Below are 11643 nucleotides of genomic sequence, written 5' to 3' on the forward strand. Positions count from 1 at the left end.
TGAGTGAATGATTAAGGAGGATCCTCAAGCCTCATTTAATGTTTTTAACTCCCTTATTGTCAATTTGATTGCTTTGCTCAAGAGCTCTCTTGTTAAGAGGTTATGTGGGAATCATCATCATATTGATATTTTTAGAAGATGGATCCATCAAGTTTGGAAAATTTCAAGAGGTAAAGGTTTTTACTATGTTGAATGGTATTTTCCCCTCTTTCCTCTTCTTTCCAACAAGACTACTCAAGGATTTTGTATGAGGTCCCTTGGTTTTTCAATTCAAATGGTATTATCCTTCAAAATTGGTCTCCTAGTTTCAACCCATGGAAGGAAAGTTTTTTTGTTTCTTGTCTAGGTTAGATTGCCTAGGTTCCCATTGGAGTTTTGGAAGAAAATATTTTCAAGATAATTGGATAAAAATATGTACAAGATAATTGCCAATTTTATTGGAATTTTGGAAGAAAATATTTTCAAGATAATTGGATAAAAATATGTACAAGATAATTGCCAATTTTATTGGACAATATACTGCCAAAAATAAGATTAGTAACTTTAAGAAGCACTTAATATTTGTGATATTTTGTGTGCTTGTGTAGAAAAATCAGTCTTTTCCTACCTAAATTACCCTATGCTCTAGACTTGGGAAGTGGGTGCAACACTTTGAATATTAGGAATCCTGGGTTATTTTATTGTGGTGTGTTGTAATTGTTCTATTTTAACTATTTATTGGTCTAATACGACTTAATGCTCCCTCTCCCCCGCCCCCTCTCCCTCTCCCTCTCTCCATGTATTTGCTATTTTTTTTTTTTTTTGTAATTTTCCCCACTTGTAATGTCGTAACCACTTCAGTGTTTCATATTTAAGTGTAATTAAATTAACCTATAAGAACTCACTAATAAGAGAATGAAATATTTATCTTTAAAAAACATAAATTTTAATTTAAAAAGAAATAAAAAGAAAATCTAACCCACTCAAATTGAAATATTACAACTTTTATTAGTGTGTTTTATGCATATCCCTCGTGGGTGGAACGGTGTGGCTAATTGTTTGGCTAATGGGCATTGGAACATTACTGATCATAGGATGCTTCCCCTAGATTTATCTCAAATGCTAGATCAACTTGTGAAGTAGGATAAATCTCTGTAGTTCTCTTTGTTTCTTCTATTGTTTTGTTTTCTTTGGTATTAAATAAAAATTTTACCGCTCTTTTAGTTTAACATATTCATCAAAATAATAAAAATACCCAAGAATTATTTGCAATTTATAAAAAATAAATAAATTACAAATATACTAAATAATTTATTAAATATCATAGAAGAAATCCATGCTATGTAAGATCATCGTTGAAAACAATTGATGCCATCACTTATGTAAACTTACACAAATGCTTACCAAAAAAAATTTCTCAAACAAGAGCTCAATGGGAGCTAGAGTCCCTGCCTATTGCAACAAAAAGAAAAGAGAGAAATTATTAGATTAAGGTAATATAAATGATTTAGTTTTAATAAGTGTTGTACATATATGTGGAATCAATTAGTGAATAAAAACCAGATAGTAAGAATTGAAAGATATAAAACTGCTATACTTCGTTATTAAAGTTGTAAAATAGTTTGAGAGATAGGTAAGTTGGTAAAGGCCAATAACCAAACTCTAAACTCTCTATATGTAACGTTTACTTTAATAACAATAATAATAAACAATTAAACCAAATAAAGCAATTATTATTTTAATTAAACCTTTTGAACTTAGAGGCTTCTCAATTATGATTTGACTTGATATTTACAAGACTTAACTGATAAGATAAGATTTGATTTTTAACATAGATGTGTAAATATTTGTCTCGTTTGAAAGCAGGCCGCAACAACGAAATCAAATCTGATAGCTTTTCAAATAATTCTGGAAAACTTTACTATTAAAATAATTATCTTTTATATGATATTGGTTTCATCGCTAGAATTCCAGCCATAACATCCACGTAACAATATATTTATGAATAGGGGAAGTACAAATACAGTGGCAAAAGAAGCAGAATATTAGAATCATGAATATATTACACCTCCAATATCTGCTACTGTTAACAACACAAGGGTAATGAAACCTCTCGTCTCTTGTATTGAATCGGTTTAGGAAAAAAATAAAAATTCAAAGCCACCAAATATTGCAGTTAATCAAATACCCATCAGATTCTTGAAATAGAAAGGCTTAATTATAGGAATTGGGCATATTTATTATTTGAGGATAATTGGAAAAAGCATAATGAGAAGTATGATGATATCTATGATTATGGCAATGCAAGTCCAGTTTCTACTGTTGTTCTGAATTTTTCTGCCTCCTGCAAGTTTCATAGCTCCTCTGCGAGCAAGTGAAGAAGCGGCACCCACTTGGGCTTCAATGTCTTCTAGTTGTTACCATGTTTGAGGAGCTCATCAATCAGTTTGTTGTAGTAATCCACTCCCTCTCTATTAACTTCACTGCTTCCATCTGCCACCAAATATGAATACCAAAATAAGTCTTCAGAATTCGACAAAAAATATGTATGAATTGCTGAAACGTGAAATCTGTGAACCCCATCAGCCTAGCATCAAAGTGCAGGTGTATTATCCTGTGCATATCATTGGAGGAGAAATTGAGATCATAAAGAGGGTGCAGCAGAATAAAGGATTCCAAAATTGAGCAAGAGACAAAATGAAATAAGGAGACAATTATGTTTGTGTTGCAGTTGATAGAAGCCAATTTCAATGGTCACGAACAGAATGAGGAAAAAGATAACAGTAATGGGGATGTTGCATGTGTAGCTATCGTGTCCAGAACTAGCTGGTAGCCTATGAAATAGTAGTTGTTGATTTTGAAGCCCACACTTCTGCTAAACCCTTTTGCAGTTTCAGACTTGTGGAAATGAAGAATTCAACGACATTATCATCAAAATTAACTACAGAAATTGACAGAAATAAATATATGCAGTTAAAGAAGGTGGAGGTTATATTTTAATGATCCTCATATAGGAGGCAATGGTACAAGTTAAAGCATAATTAAGATCTAACATGGGTTGATTTCTTTACTTATACAATATAAGGTCCTAATTTCATATAACAATGAAGATGCATATAATTCGGCTCTCTAAACTAGAGAGCAAGGACTAATCCAAAAATGTGTTTCAGGCCTTCCACTACTTGAAAGGCTTCACCATAATTACCAGAAACAATGACAGAGAGACTGGACAAGCAATTGTCTAACAAGACTGGTTACTGCTGTTGGAAATCGAGAGTATGATAACTTAAAATGTCTCACGAGTAATAAAACTATCTCACTGCTGTTAGTCACAAGAATATCTTGTCATTAGACTTGAAATAAAATGCACAAAAACAAGTGATGATGTCAGGAGATTCAAATGAACTGTTGCTCATACAAGTTAAGTATGGAAAGAAGAATCTTAAGTATGTACTGACCAGATCTGTACTGTTGGATTAAAAACTTACTCTTATAAATAATTGTCTAAAATGGAGCTTAGTTTCCTCCCAAATGATGGTAGCAGCCCCAATTGTACAGCTTCTTCTAGCTCTTGCCAACCCTGGACACTATTACCAGAAATCAAGGGAAAACTCTTCAAAGAGGTCTTTTCCTACTGATTAACCAGTCACTAAGTACCTGATCAGATGTCAAGATGGCAAGTTTTTCATTGGCTATTTCCTCACAACGAACAATTACAACCATCACCTGTAATAGATAATTAATATATGTTCACAACTCCAGTAAAGCTAGATACATAAAATAGCACATTGAAAAGTATTGTGTATAAAAGGCAGGTTGGAAGTTCGTGTCAGGAAAATCAATGTGAATAAACTAAATAATATCTATTGCAACAAGGAAAAAAAAAAGACTATATGGCTACAACCTGTACACTGACTTGTATCATCCCTGTTATAATATTACAAAGGATATACAACAGAAAACAGGCTTCTAAGAAAAGAGGGATGCAAAATAATCAGCGACACTATTTGATTGAACAAACATTTGTAGATAATAATAATAATAACCATAAAATCTACTTTAAAAGCAAGGTTCGTATAAATGTGCACCTTTGCCACAAAGAATTACAAATCAACAACGTCTGAATAGATCTACTTGTATGAAGAAACTCCAACATTCAATAGTAATTTCTCCACATCTAGAGCACGTTAAGAGTAAAATGAAAGCAAGAATAGACAAACAGAGACCAACAACTTGTTAAACATAATAAATCCGCATGAAAGGAAATTATATAAAATTATATCTCATTGAACAAACACATTAGGGCGTTTTCATTAAAGTGTGATTCAAGTGCTCAAAACTAGGAATAACAGTGTCTGCTGAAAACACGATGAGGCTGCATGGAAGTGCCAGCACAAAAAAATATACCAAGAAGAAAGCTTCCCTGGCCATAATTATCCAAAGTGAAATAGTACAAACCATGAGTACTAAAAAGCTGAAACAAAAAAGAAAATAAACCAGAAAAAGAAAGCAATGCGATATTCCAGATGAACACCGTTGCCAGCGCTCACACAGAAAGAAGAATTGCCAATGTACAAACCCCCATGCTAATCACCTCTACTATCAACATGACATGGGTTTAGTAGTGAAAAGTTATTTAGCAAGGCTAGAGAGGAAGAAACAATTTCATCTGAATTATTCTGAGAAAGACCCTAATGAGGGCCAAGAACCGATTTCAATGGGAGGCAGTCAGGATGTCCAAACGATTAAGACTGAAAACTGTCTAATAAGCCAAAAAAAGATACTACTCTAAATATAATTAGGGTTTAGCTTACAAAAAGTAAGTGTTCGTTAGTAAAAATCGGGACCTTATCCCCTTTAATCATGGTGCCTCCCATTGTTCATATGCATGACTCAGCGTACGGGTAGCAGCAACTGTGTTTAAATTTCTCGAATACAAGGAAAAACCTCCAGGACGGTTTTAGTAAAAACGCCATGAATAACTTCAAGGCAATGCTTGACTAAAAGCTTGCTACCTAATGGTGACCCAATGCCCCACATCTTATCCCAAAAACATAATAAATACCCCAAAACAAATGGTGTCCCACGCTACGAATAAGAGAGGCACATTATGTTGTTGCAGGTCAATACAATGGCTTTCCAGAGATAGCTAAAGAATCTTCACAAACCTCTGCCTACCATAATGGTTGAAGCTTGGAAAACTGTAAAGAGCACTAGCTTTCAACGCATGTTATAAAAGATACAGCAATAAAACTGCCAACATTAGGGTTTGAAAAGTTTTAACCCGACACAACCGAAAGCCAATAAAGAAATAGGTTCATTGGCAAACAAAAATCTCTGCAAAGACTCCGCTTGAGTAATACCTGAAACTTCAAATTGAAATCAACACAAGACCTGCTGCAAAATCCTCTGACAAGATGTATATCTTTGGCCTCAAACGTAAAGAGAGGGACATATAAGCCGCTTTCAAGCTCAACAGACGCAAACAAAATCGAAAACTACAAACACTATGATAAATTTGGGATCTCGTAGTAAACCACGATTCCTTCTAACGAATTAGCCAATAGCAGGGTTTTAAACAAATAAGAGGGTTACCTCAAGGATCTGGTTTAACTCCTTCAACTGTAATGCAAATGCCTTCAAAAGCTGCACGATCTCCTCTACAAACTGTAAACACAAACAAATTCCAGTTGCTTGCATCTTGTTTTTAACAGTGCATCGACCCAGAGGAATGGTTTTAATGCGCCATTGAATGACAATAATGAAAATCAGGATACAAAAGATTTTACTGTCCCATCTGCCAACTGCCTCCTCCTCGCACATGATGGTGACAATAAATATGACAGCTGTTTCCATTTCCACATGTACTCGTTGTGCCTTTTTCATTTTTTGCTATTTAAGAAAAACAAAATGAATAAAACCACTGGGAAAATAAAACGGCCCAATAGAAAAATGAGGAAAATTGAATAAACCAAAAAATTAGACATATGTAACTACTATGCACCATACATTATATATAGTTTTTGCCTATCATCCACAAAATATCGAAGGAGGATTAATTGTTTTAATTCAAACGAAAACAATAGTCTCTGCCTTTAAAAAGGCAGGGACTAATAGCCTTACGAGCAAGCAAACCATTATAACTGCTCAATTTGTTCTCAAACCAAACTACATATCTTTCTAAAACTATATCTGCTGAAGCCTAACACAAAACGCTACCACATAGAGAGACACCAGACAACACACATTAATTCCTGTGTTTTTCTGTTCTGTAATATATCTCTCTATTACCTTATTATCATTAACTGGGCAATCCATATTGAAGGACCCAGTGAATCCATTGAATGTTGTTTTGTTCAAACCATCTCCGCTCCCTTTCATCTTTGGGCTGCCATTAGCATGAGGGAAAGAAAATCGTGCAACCTTGAAATTTATTTTCTATAAAGATATTTGGTTATTTCTTCTACTGAAACATGATGATGCATCTATTAAATTCGTAATAGGATAAATCCTTTGGAGACCATTTATTGATTCTATCTTTGGCTTGAGCAGTTTGTAGTTAAAGAGAAAAGGAAAATACATTAGAAATATAATTGAATAATATTAAACTGTGTTGAATTTTTGCATGTGGATTGGCATTTGGCTCTGGGCATTCAGCAGATCATTCAGTTATGCAATTCTCTGGATTTTGTGTCTTTTATGCATATCTCTGGTGAGTGGAACAGTGTGGCTGATTGTTTGGCTAAATGGGCCTCTGAGCATGAACCGGATTGGAACATTATTGATCATAGGATGCTTCCCCTTGATTTATTTCAAATGCTGGTTCAACTTGTAAACTAGGATAAAGCTTTGTAGTTCTCTTTGTTTCTTGTGTTGTTCTGCTCTCTTTGATATTCAATAAAAAATTTACCCTCCTTTAAGTTTAGTATTTTTTTAATTCAACTCATTACTGACCACGTTTATTTTACCTTTTAGAATTCTCTTACTATAATAATATATCATGAAATGAATTCAAAAATTGATAAAAATTAATAGTATACAATTGAATTCAGAAGTCAAAAACATTTTAATATTATTATAGATCAAAGAAATCTTGTAGAAACAGGCCAATCAAATTGAAATTTAGTACTTACAGCTTTGTTCCAGTCACATCGATAGACAATAATAGCCAGAACAATGGTCTGAATTGTTGTACCATATATCATTCCTGTCCATATCCCCTGCAATATAAAAGTTGGGATTCCATGCATTTAAGTTTGAGAAACTTAATTATGCGCAAGGAGATGGAAATTAAGAAATCTTTGTTTCTAGATTTTGTTTTCCTTTCCTTTTGTTCATTAGGTTTTGTTGGAAGTCATTAAAACTTTCATTTTATAGAAGTTGAACTCACCAAAACCCCCTTTTTAAACACCCAACAAAGCAATACACCAAACGGCACACCGATCACATAGTAACATCCAATATTGATGTAAACAATGTAAGATTGCTAGCCTGATCCCACTGCTACCCCTGTTTGAAATTCGTATGGAAGAAGAATGCTTATAACTCTTATTGGTCATTACAGTTTTTATCTTTCTTTTGAGATACCATGTTTATAGCACTCTATCATTTGGAAAAAGTAAGTCAATTTTGAACAAAAACAAGACTTAAACACACATAAAATAGGAAATTTGTTTACCTGATAGCACTGGCTGAATATTGTTGAAGAGCACAGTAAAGGCCAGCAAGACTGACATTTAAGAAACTGCATCTATAATTATGGTACTGTCTGTGAAAATTAGACCAAATTCTTGGCGAAGCACAAGTATGAGAGAACATAAAACAAGGAAGTAATTGCAGAAACAATAACTGCAAATTTGGCTCCTTTGCCAGTTTCAGCCCCCAACTCATTGGCTACCCTCACGCTGCATTCACAAGCATACAAATTTATATAACAATCAATACACACCAGAATATAAGACATAATGCGTATGATGTTAACTCATTTGTAGTAGAATTTGTGACTACTTAACATTTGAATTGGATCATACAGAGGACAGAGATGATAGTTACTTTCTGATTCCATAGAGTAAAGGCAGTTAGACTATGTAATACATTTTAAGTTTTAAAATGTTTAGATGGTTCATTTAAAATTAGAATAGATTTTCAATAATGTCCATCTGTTAGCATGATTTCAGATCGTCTGAACAAATCAGAGCTTGATTATGTTGTTTAAGCCAAACCAAACTGGAAGAAGTATAATCTAAGATTGAATGTAGTTATAACAAATTTCACCTTTGGAAAAGTGGGCAATGCTAGAATTTGGATATAACAAGAAGAAGCTGGAGAATGTGTTTTGGCTAAAATCTTTAGAGCTGGGCATATAGTTATTGTTATTTCATTGCCTTGTGTGGAACCAGAACTTCCAAAGAAAACATAAAACTAGGATAAGCATGTAAGTGATTCAAAGAGTCCAGCAGAACAAGAAATAGGGTACTGAAATGGCTGACTTGTTCATAATAATGCTGAAACAAGAATTTTATAAAAATCAATGTAGTTTCACAATCATGGGAGACTTTGAATGACAATGAGATTTTATTATCTAAAAATGCATGGGATGAGAACAGGATGATGCTTCCTGTCCTTGGAGCAAGATGGGCTTGTCTTCAGAACCGTGAAGTAGTTGTATTCAAATTCTGAAGTATGTAGTAGAATTCAAGAATATGACATTAAATAAACATAAACCTGTTAACATTAGGGATAAACATGAACTGTCATATCAGCATTATATGTTCCAGGGCAGTCGAAAACCTTTACATTTTTTTCCAAGTACATACCCAGTGGCAGCAAGGAAACCAAGTGGTATCATCATCTCCAAACCATTGATGCTTATGCTGCAAAATGCATATCAAGGTTTCAGAACATACGTTTTTGCATCACTCTAGAATTCCCTTCTCTGTATTTCTTCAAAACATATATTGCAGAGAAATTGTTTTCTTTTTCCAATACCAGATTGAAAGGGAATCAATCGCAACTTTTGAATCTGGCAAGTTTCCTGTTAACAGGACCAGTATTCTGTGGTACCACGTCTCTAAACTGTTCACAAGATGAAGTTTTGTTAGAGGTTAGAAGCAGAACCATCTGAACACTCAGACCCGGCCACATGTAAAATGTATTGTGTAACAGAATTGGAAACTGTTCAGTTGTATATCTGTGTTGATATTGTATGCAAATTTTTAACCATCGATGTTTCAGATCATACTGCATAATGTATCTTGGAGTATGATCCCACACATCGATGGTTAAAAATTGCTATTATAGAGTATGATCCAAAATCTTTGAGATCAAAAATTTGCACATGATCTCAGCCCATAAATACAACTGAACAATTCATAAATTGTACAAATCTTCTATCTTCAGAATAGGAAACTTACCAGAGCATGACACCGGATGCAGCAATAAGCTTTAAGAAAGGCCACAAGTTAGAGAATGCATCTTTAGACAGACCTGTCCATGTCAGTGAGCTAACCCACATGTGGCATAAAGAATGAGACCAATTGTGGGAATCAACCATGACAAATTCATTGTAATGGCAGAACCAGTCAAACCCATTTCAAGTTTAAAAATCAACAGCCAACTGAGAAAAACGTGGATCACCAAAGTGGCTGTAGAGATCAAGGCAATGACCATGTTCTTCAACTGGGACTGCAAAAATCTCTGAGTTGGAAAGTAGAAAACATATGCAAAATGTTGAAGAATGAGCCAGACTGAAAGTGTTCCTGTGAATTCAGCAATTTCATCTGACTGTCCAAGGATCTTCAAGATGGGGGTTGCATAAATATACATTGGCAGGAGAAGAATTGCAACACCAAAGAGGACAATCCACGCTCTCTGCAGATACAATCTCAACATATGATATTGCCAAGCCCCAAAAGCCTGGCCACACAAGGTCTCTAGGGCGCTTGCCATGCCTAACTGCCATCAGCCATACCCAAAACTCTCATTCCTTTATGATTATATCCAAAACTGAGATTAGCTATTAAGAATTGGACCAGCATTGGCAAAATAAATGACTTGAAGGAAGCTAACCTTGTAATTTATTCTTAGAAAATAATACATAAGTTGGGCTATGTTAATTGTTTCTTGCAAAATATAGAAAAATAACCAATTCAAGGGCTGGATTTGAAAGACAAAAAGAAAGGAAGGAAGAAATTTTGAACAATTCAGTCAAAATTGTTCTTATCAAGAACTAGACAACTGTGGAATGACAATACACAAGGAATGACATGAGCAGTAAAATTTTTTTACTAAAAGAGGGGTAAAAAATTTATTGAATACCAAAGAGAGCAGAACAACACAAGAAACAAAGAGAACTACAAAGCTTTATTCTGGTCCACAAGTTGAACCAGCATCTGAGATAAATCAAGGAGAAGCATCGTATGATCAATAATGTTCCAATCAGGTCCATGCTCAGAGGCCCATTTAGCCAAACAATCAGCCACACCATTCCATTTCCAAGCAGTAAATTGAAATACGAGAAAATCTTACATTTAGATTGTTATCCTCAACAACAAACATAAACAGGGGATGAAATACATAGGGAAAAAGGAACAGAAAACAGAAAGGCACAGGCAAGAGTCTAACGAAGAAGGAAAACAGAAAGGTACAGGCAAGAGTCCATAGGAGTAGGTAATTTGTGAACCTCGTATCTGAGAAATATTTGATTCAAATCTATTTGAACTTAATACATAATAATTAATCTAAAATTCAATTCATTATCTATAAAAGAAAATGCACCAAATATATCATGCATACTTCCAAAGAGTCCAAAGGCTGAATCCCAAAATGACAGCACTGGCTATGGCTATGGAAGCCAATTCCAAATCTCCAATATGTCCGGCAAAAGCCTGAGTGACAACATTTGTTCCATACACAGCAATGCGGCTGAAAATGGCAGGCCCTGCAATTGCCCATAATTTCTTTGATTCTTTTACAATCCTTCTTCCCGCATTTTTTTCGCAAATCCGGAACCCAATTTCATCGCCCCTCTGCAAATTACATGAAATTTCTACATCCCCATATGGCTCGTCAGGAATAAGTGGATCTTCTAAAGCGTCTGCCATATTTTAACATACCAGACAAGCTCAAAATCTGACGAAAATAACCCCAATGTGCGAAATTTATAATAGGTTTTTCCATCAGTGGTATTGTTCAAAATGCCGATTTAAAAAATGGCGATGCTTACAAGGGTCACAGATTGAACATGGGCCAACAGCAGTTCAACTGTCAGCAAATACCAACTGCTAAACAAATTGGGAAATACAAATGAATGACAATCATAATCTGTAAATATAACTCTATGAGCTATTAATATAAGTGAAAGATAGTACAGTTAAAAGAAAATAAAACATAACTATAAAAATGGATGGAACTGGTACGTTGAATAAACCATCCATTCTTTGACCTTTTTAGGAATGATTGTCAGCGTCAGATAAAGTGGGCTTAACTCGCTGTACCATCAGTTCTTATATGCCAATCTTCCCAATGAAAAGTCGGAAAGGTCTATCCAGAAACAAGAAGGACGCCGCTATCTTCATTGCAAACAGAACAGTTAACCAATTCTCAAAAAATCCAAACAATCCAAAACATCACGAATTTTTTTTTGAAATTATTTGATCTCATGAG

The 11643-nt window shown here is 34.4% G+C and overlaps 1 pseudogene across 1 annotated transcript; it reads right to left on the reverse strand.

The window, feature by feature from the left end:
- Positions 1 to 1874: 1874 nt before the first annotated feature.
- On the reverse strand, positions 1875 to 11357 carry LOC149542112 (protein DETOXIFICATION 27-like; annotated as a pseudogene). Its single transcript, XR_016355428.1, has 11 exons — positions 10774 to 11357; positions 9393 to 9955; positions 8968 to 9054; positions 8796 to 8852; positions 7658 to 7883; positions 7370 to 7488; positions 7113 to 7199; positions 5575 to 5871; positions 3637 to 3705; positions 3468 to 3559; positions 1875 to 2472 (listed from the first exon to the last, which is right to left on the reverse strand). The product of XR_016355428.1 is annotated as a protein DETOXIFICATION 27-like (transcript).
- Positions 11358 to 11643: the final 286 nt, after the last annotated feature.

The sequence above is a fragment of the Cupressus sempervirens genome, chromosome 8 (assembly GCF_028749045.1).
Source record: "Cupressus sempervirens isolate cs-2001-9-10 chromosome 8, ASM2874904v1, whole genome shotgun sequence".
Taxonomy (NCBI): Eukaryota; Viridiplantae; Streptophyta; class Pinopsida; order Cupressales; family Cupressaceae; genus Cupressus; species Cupressus sempervirens.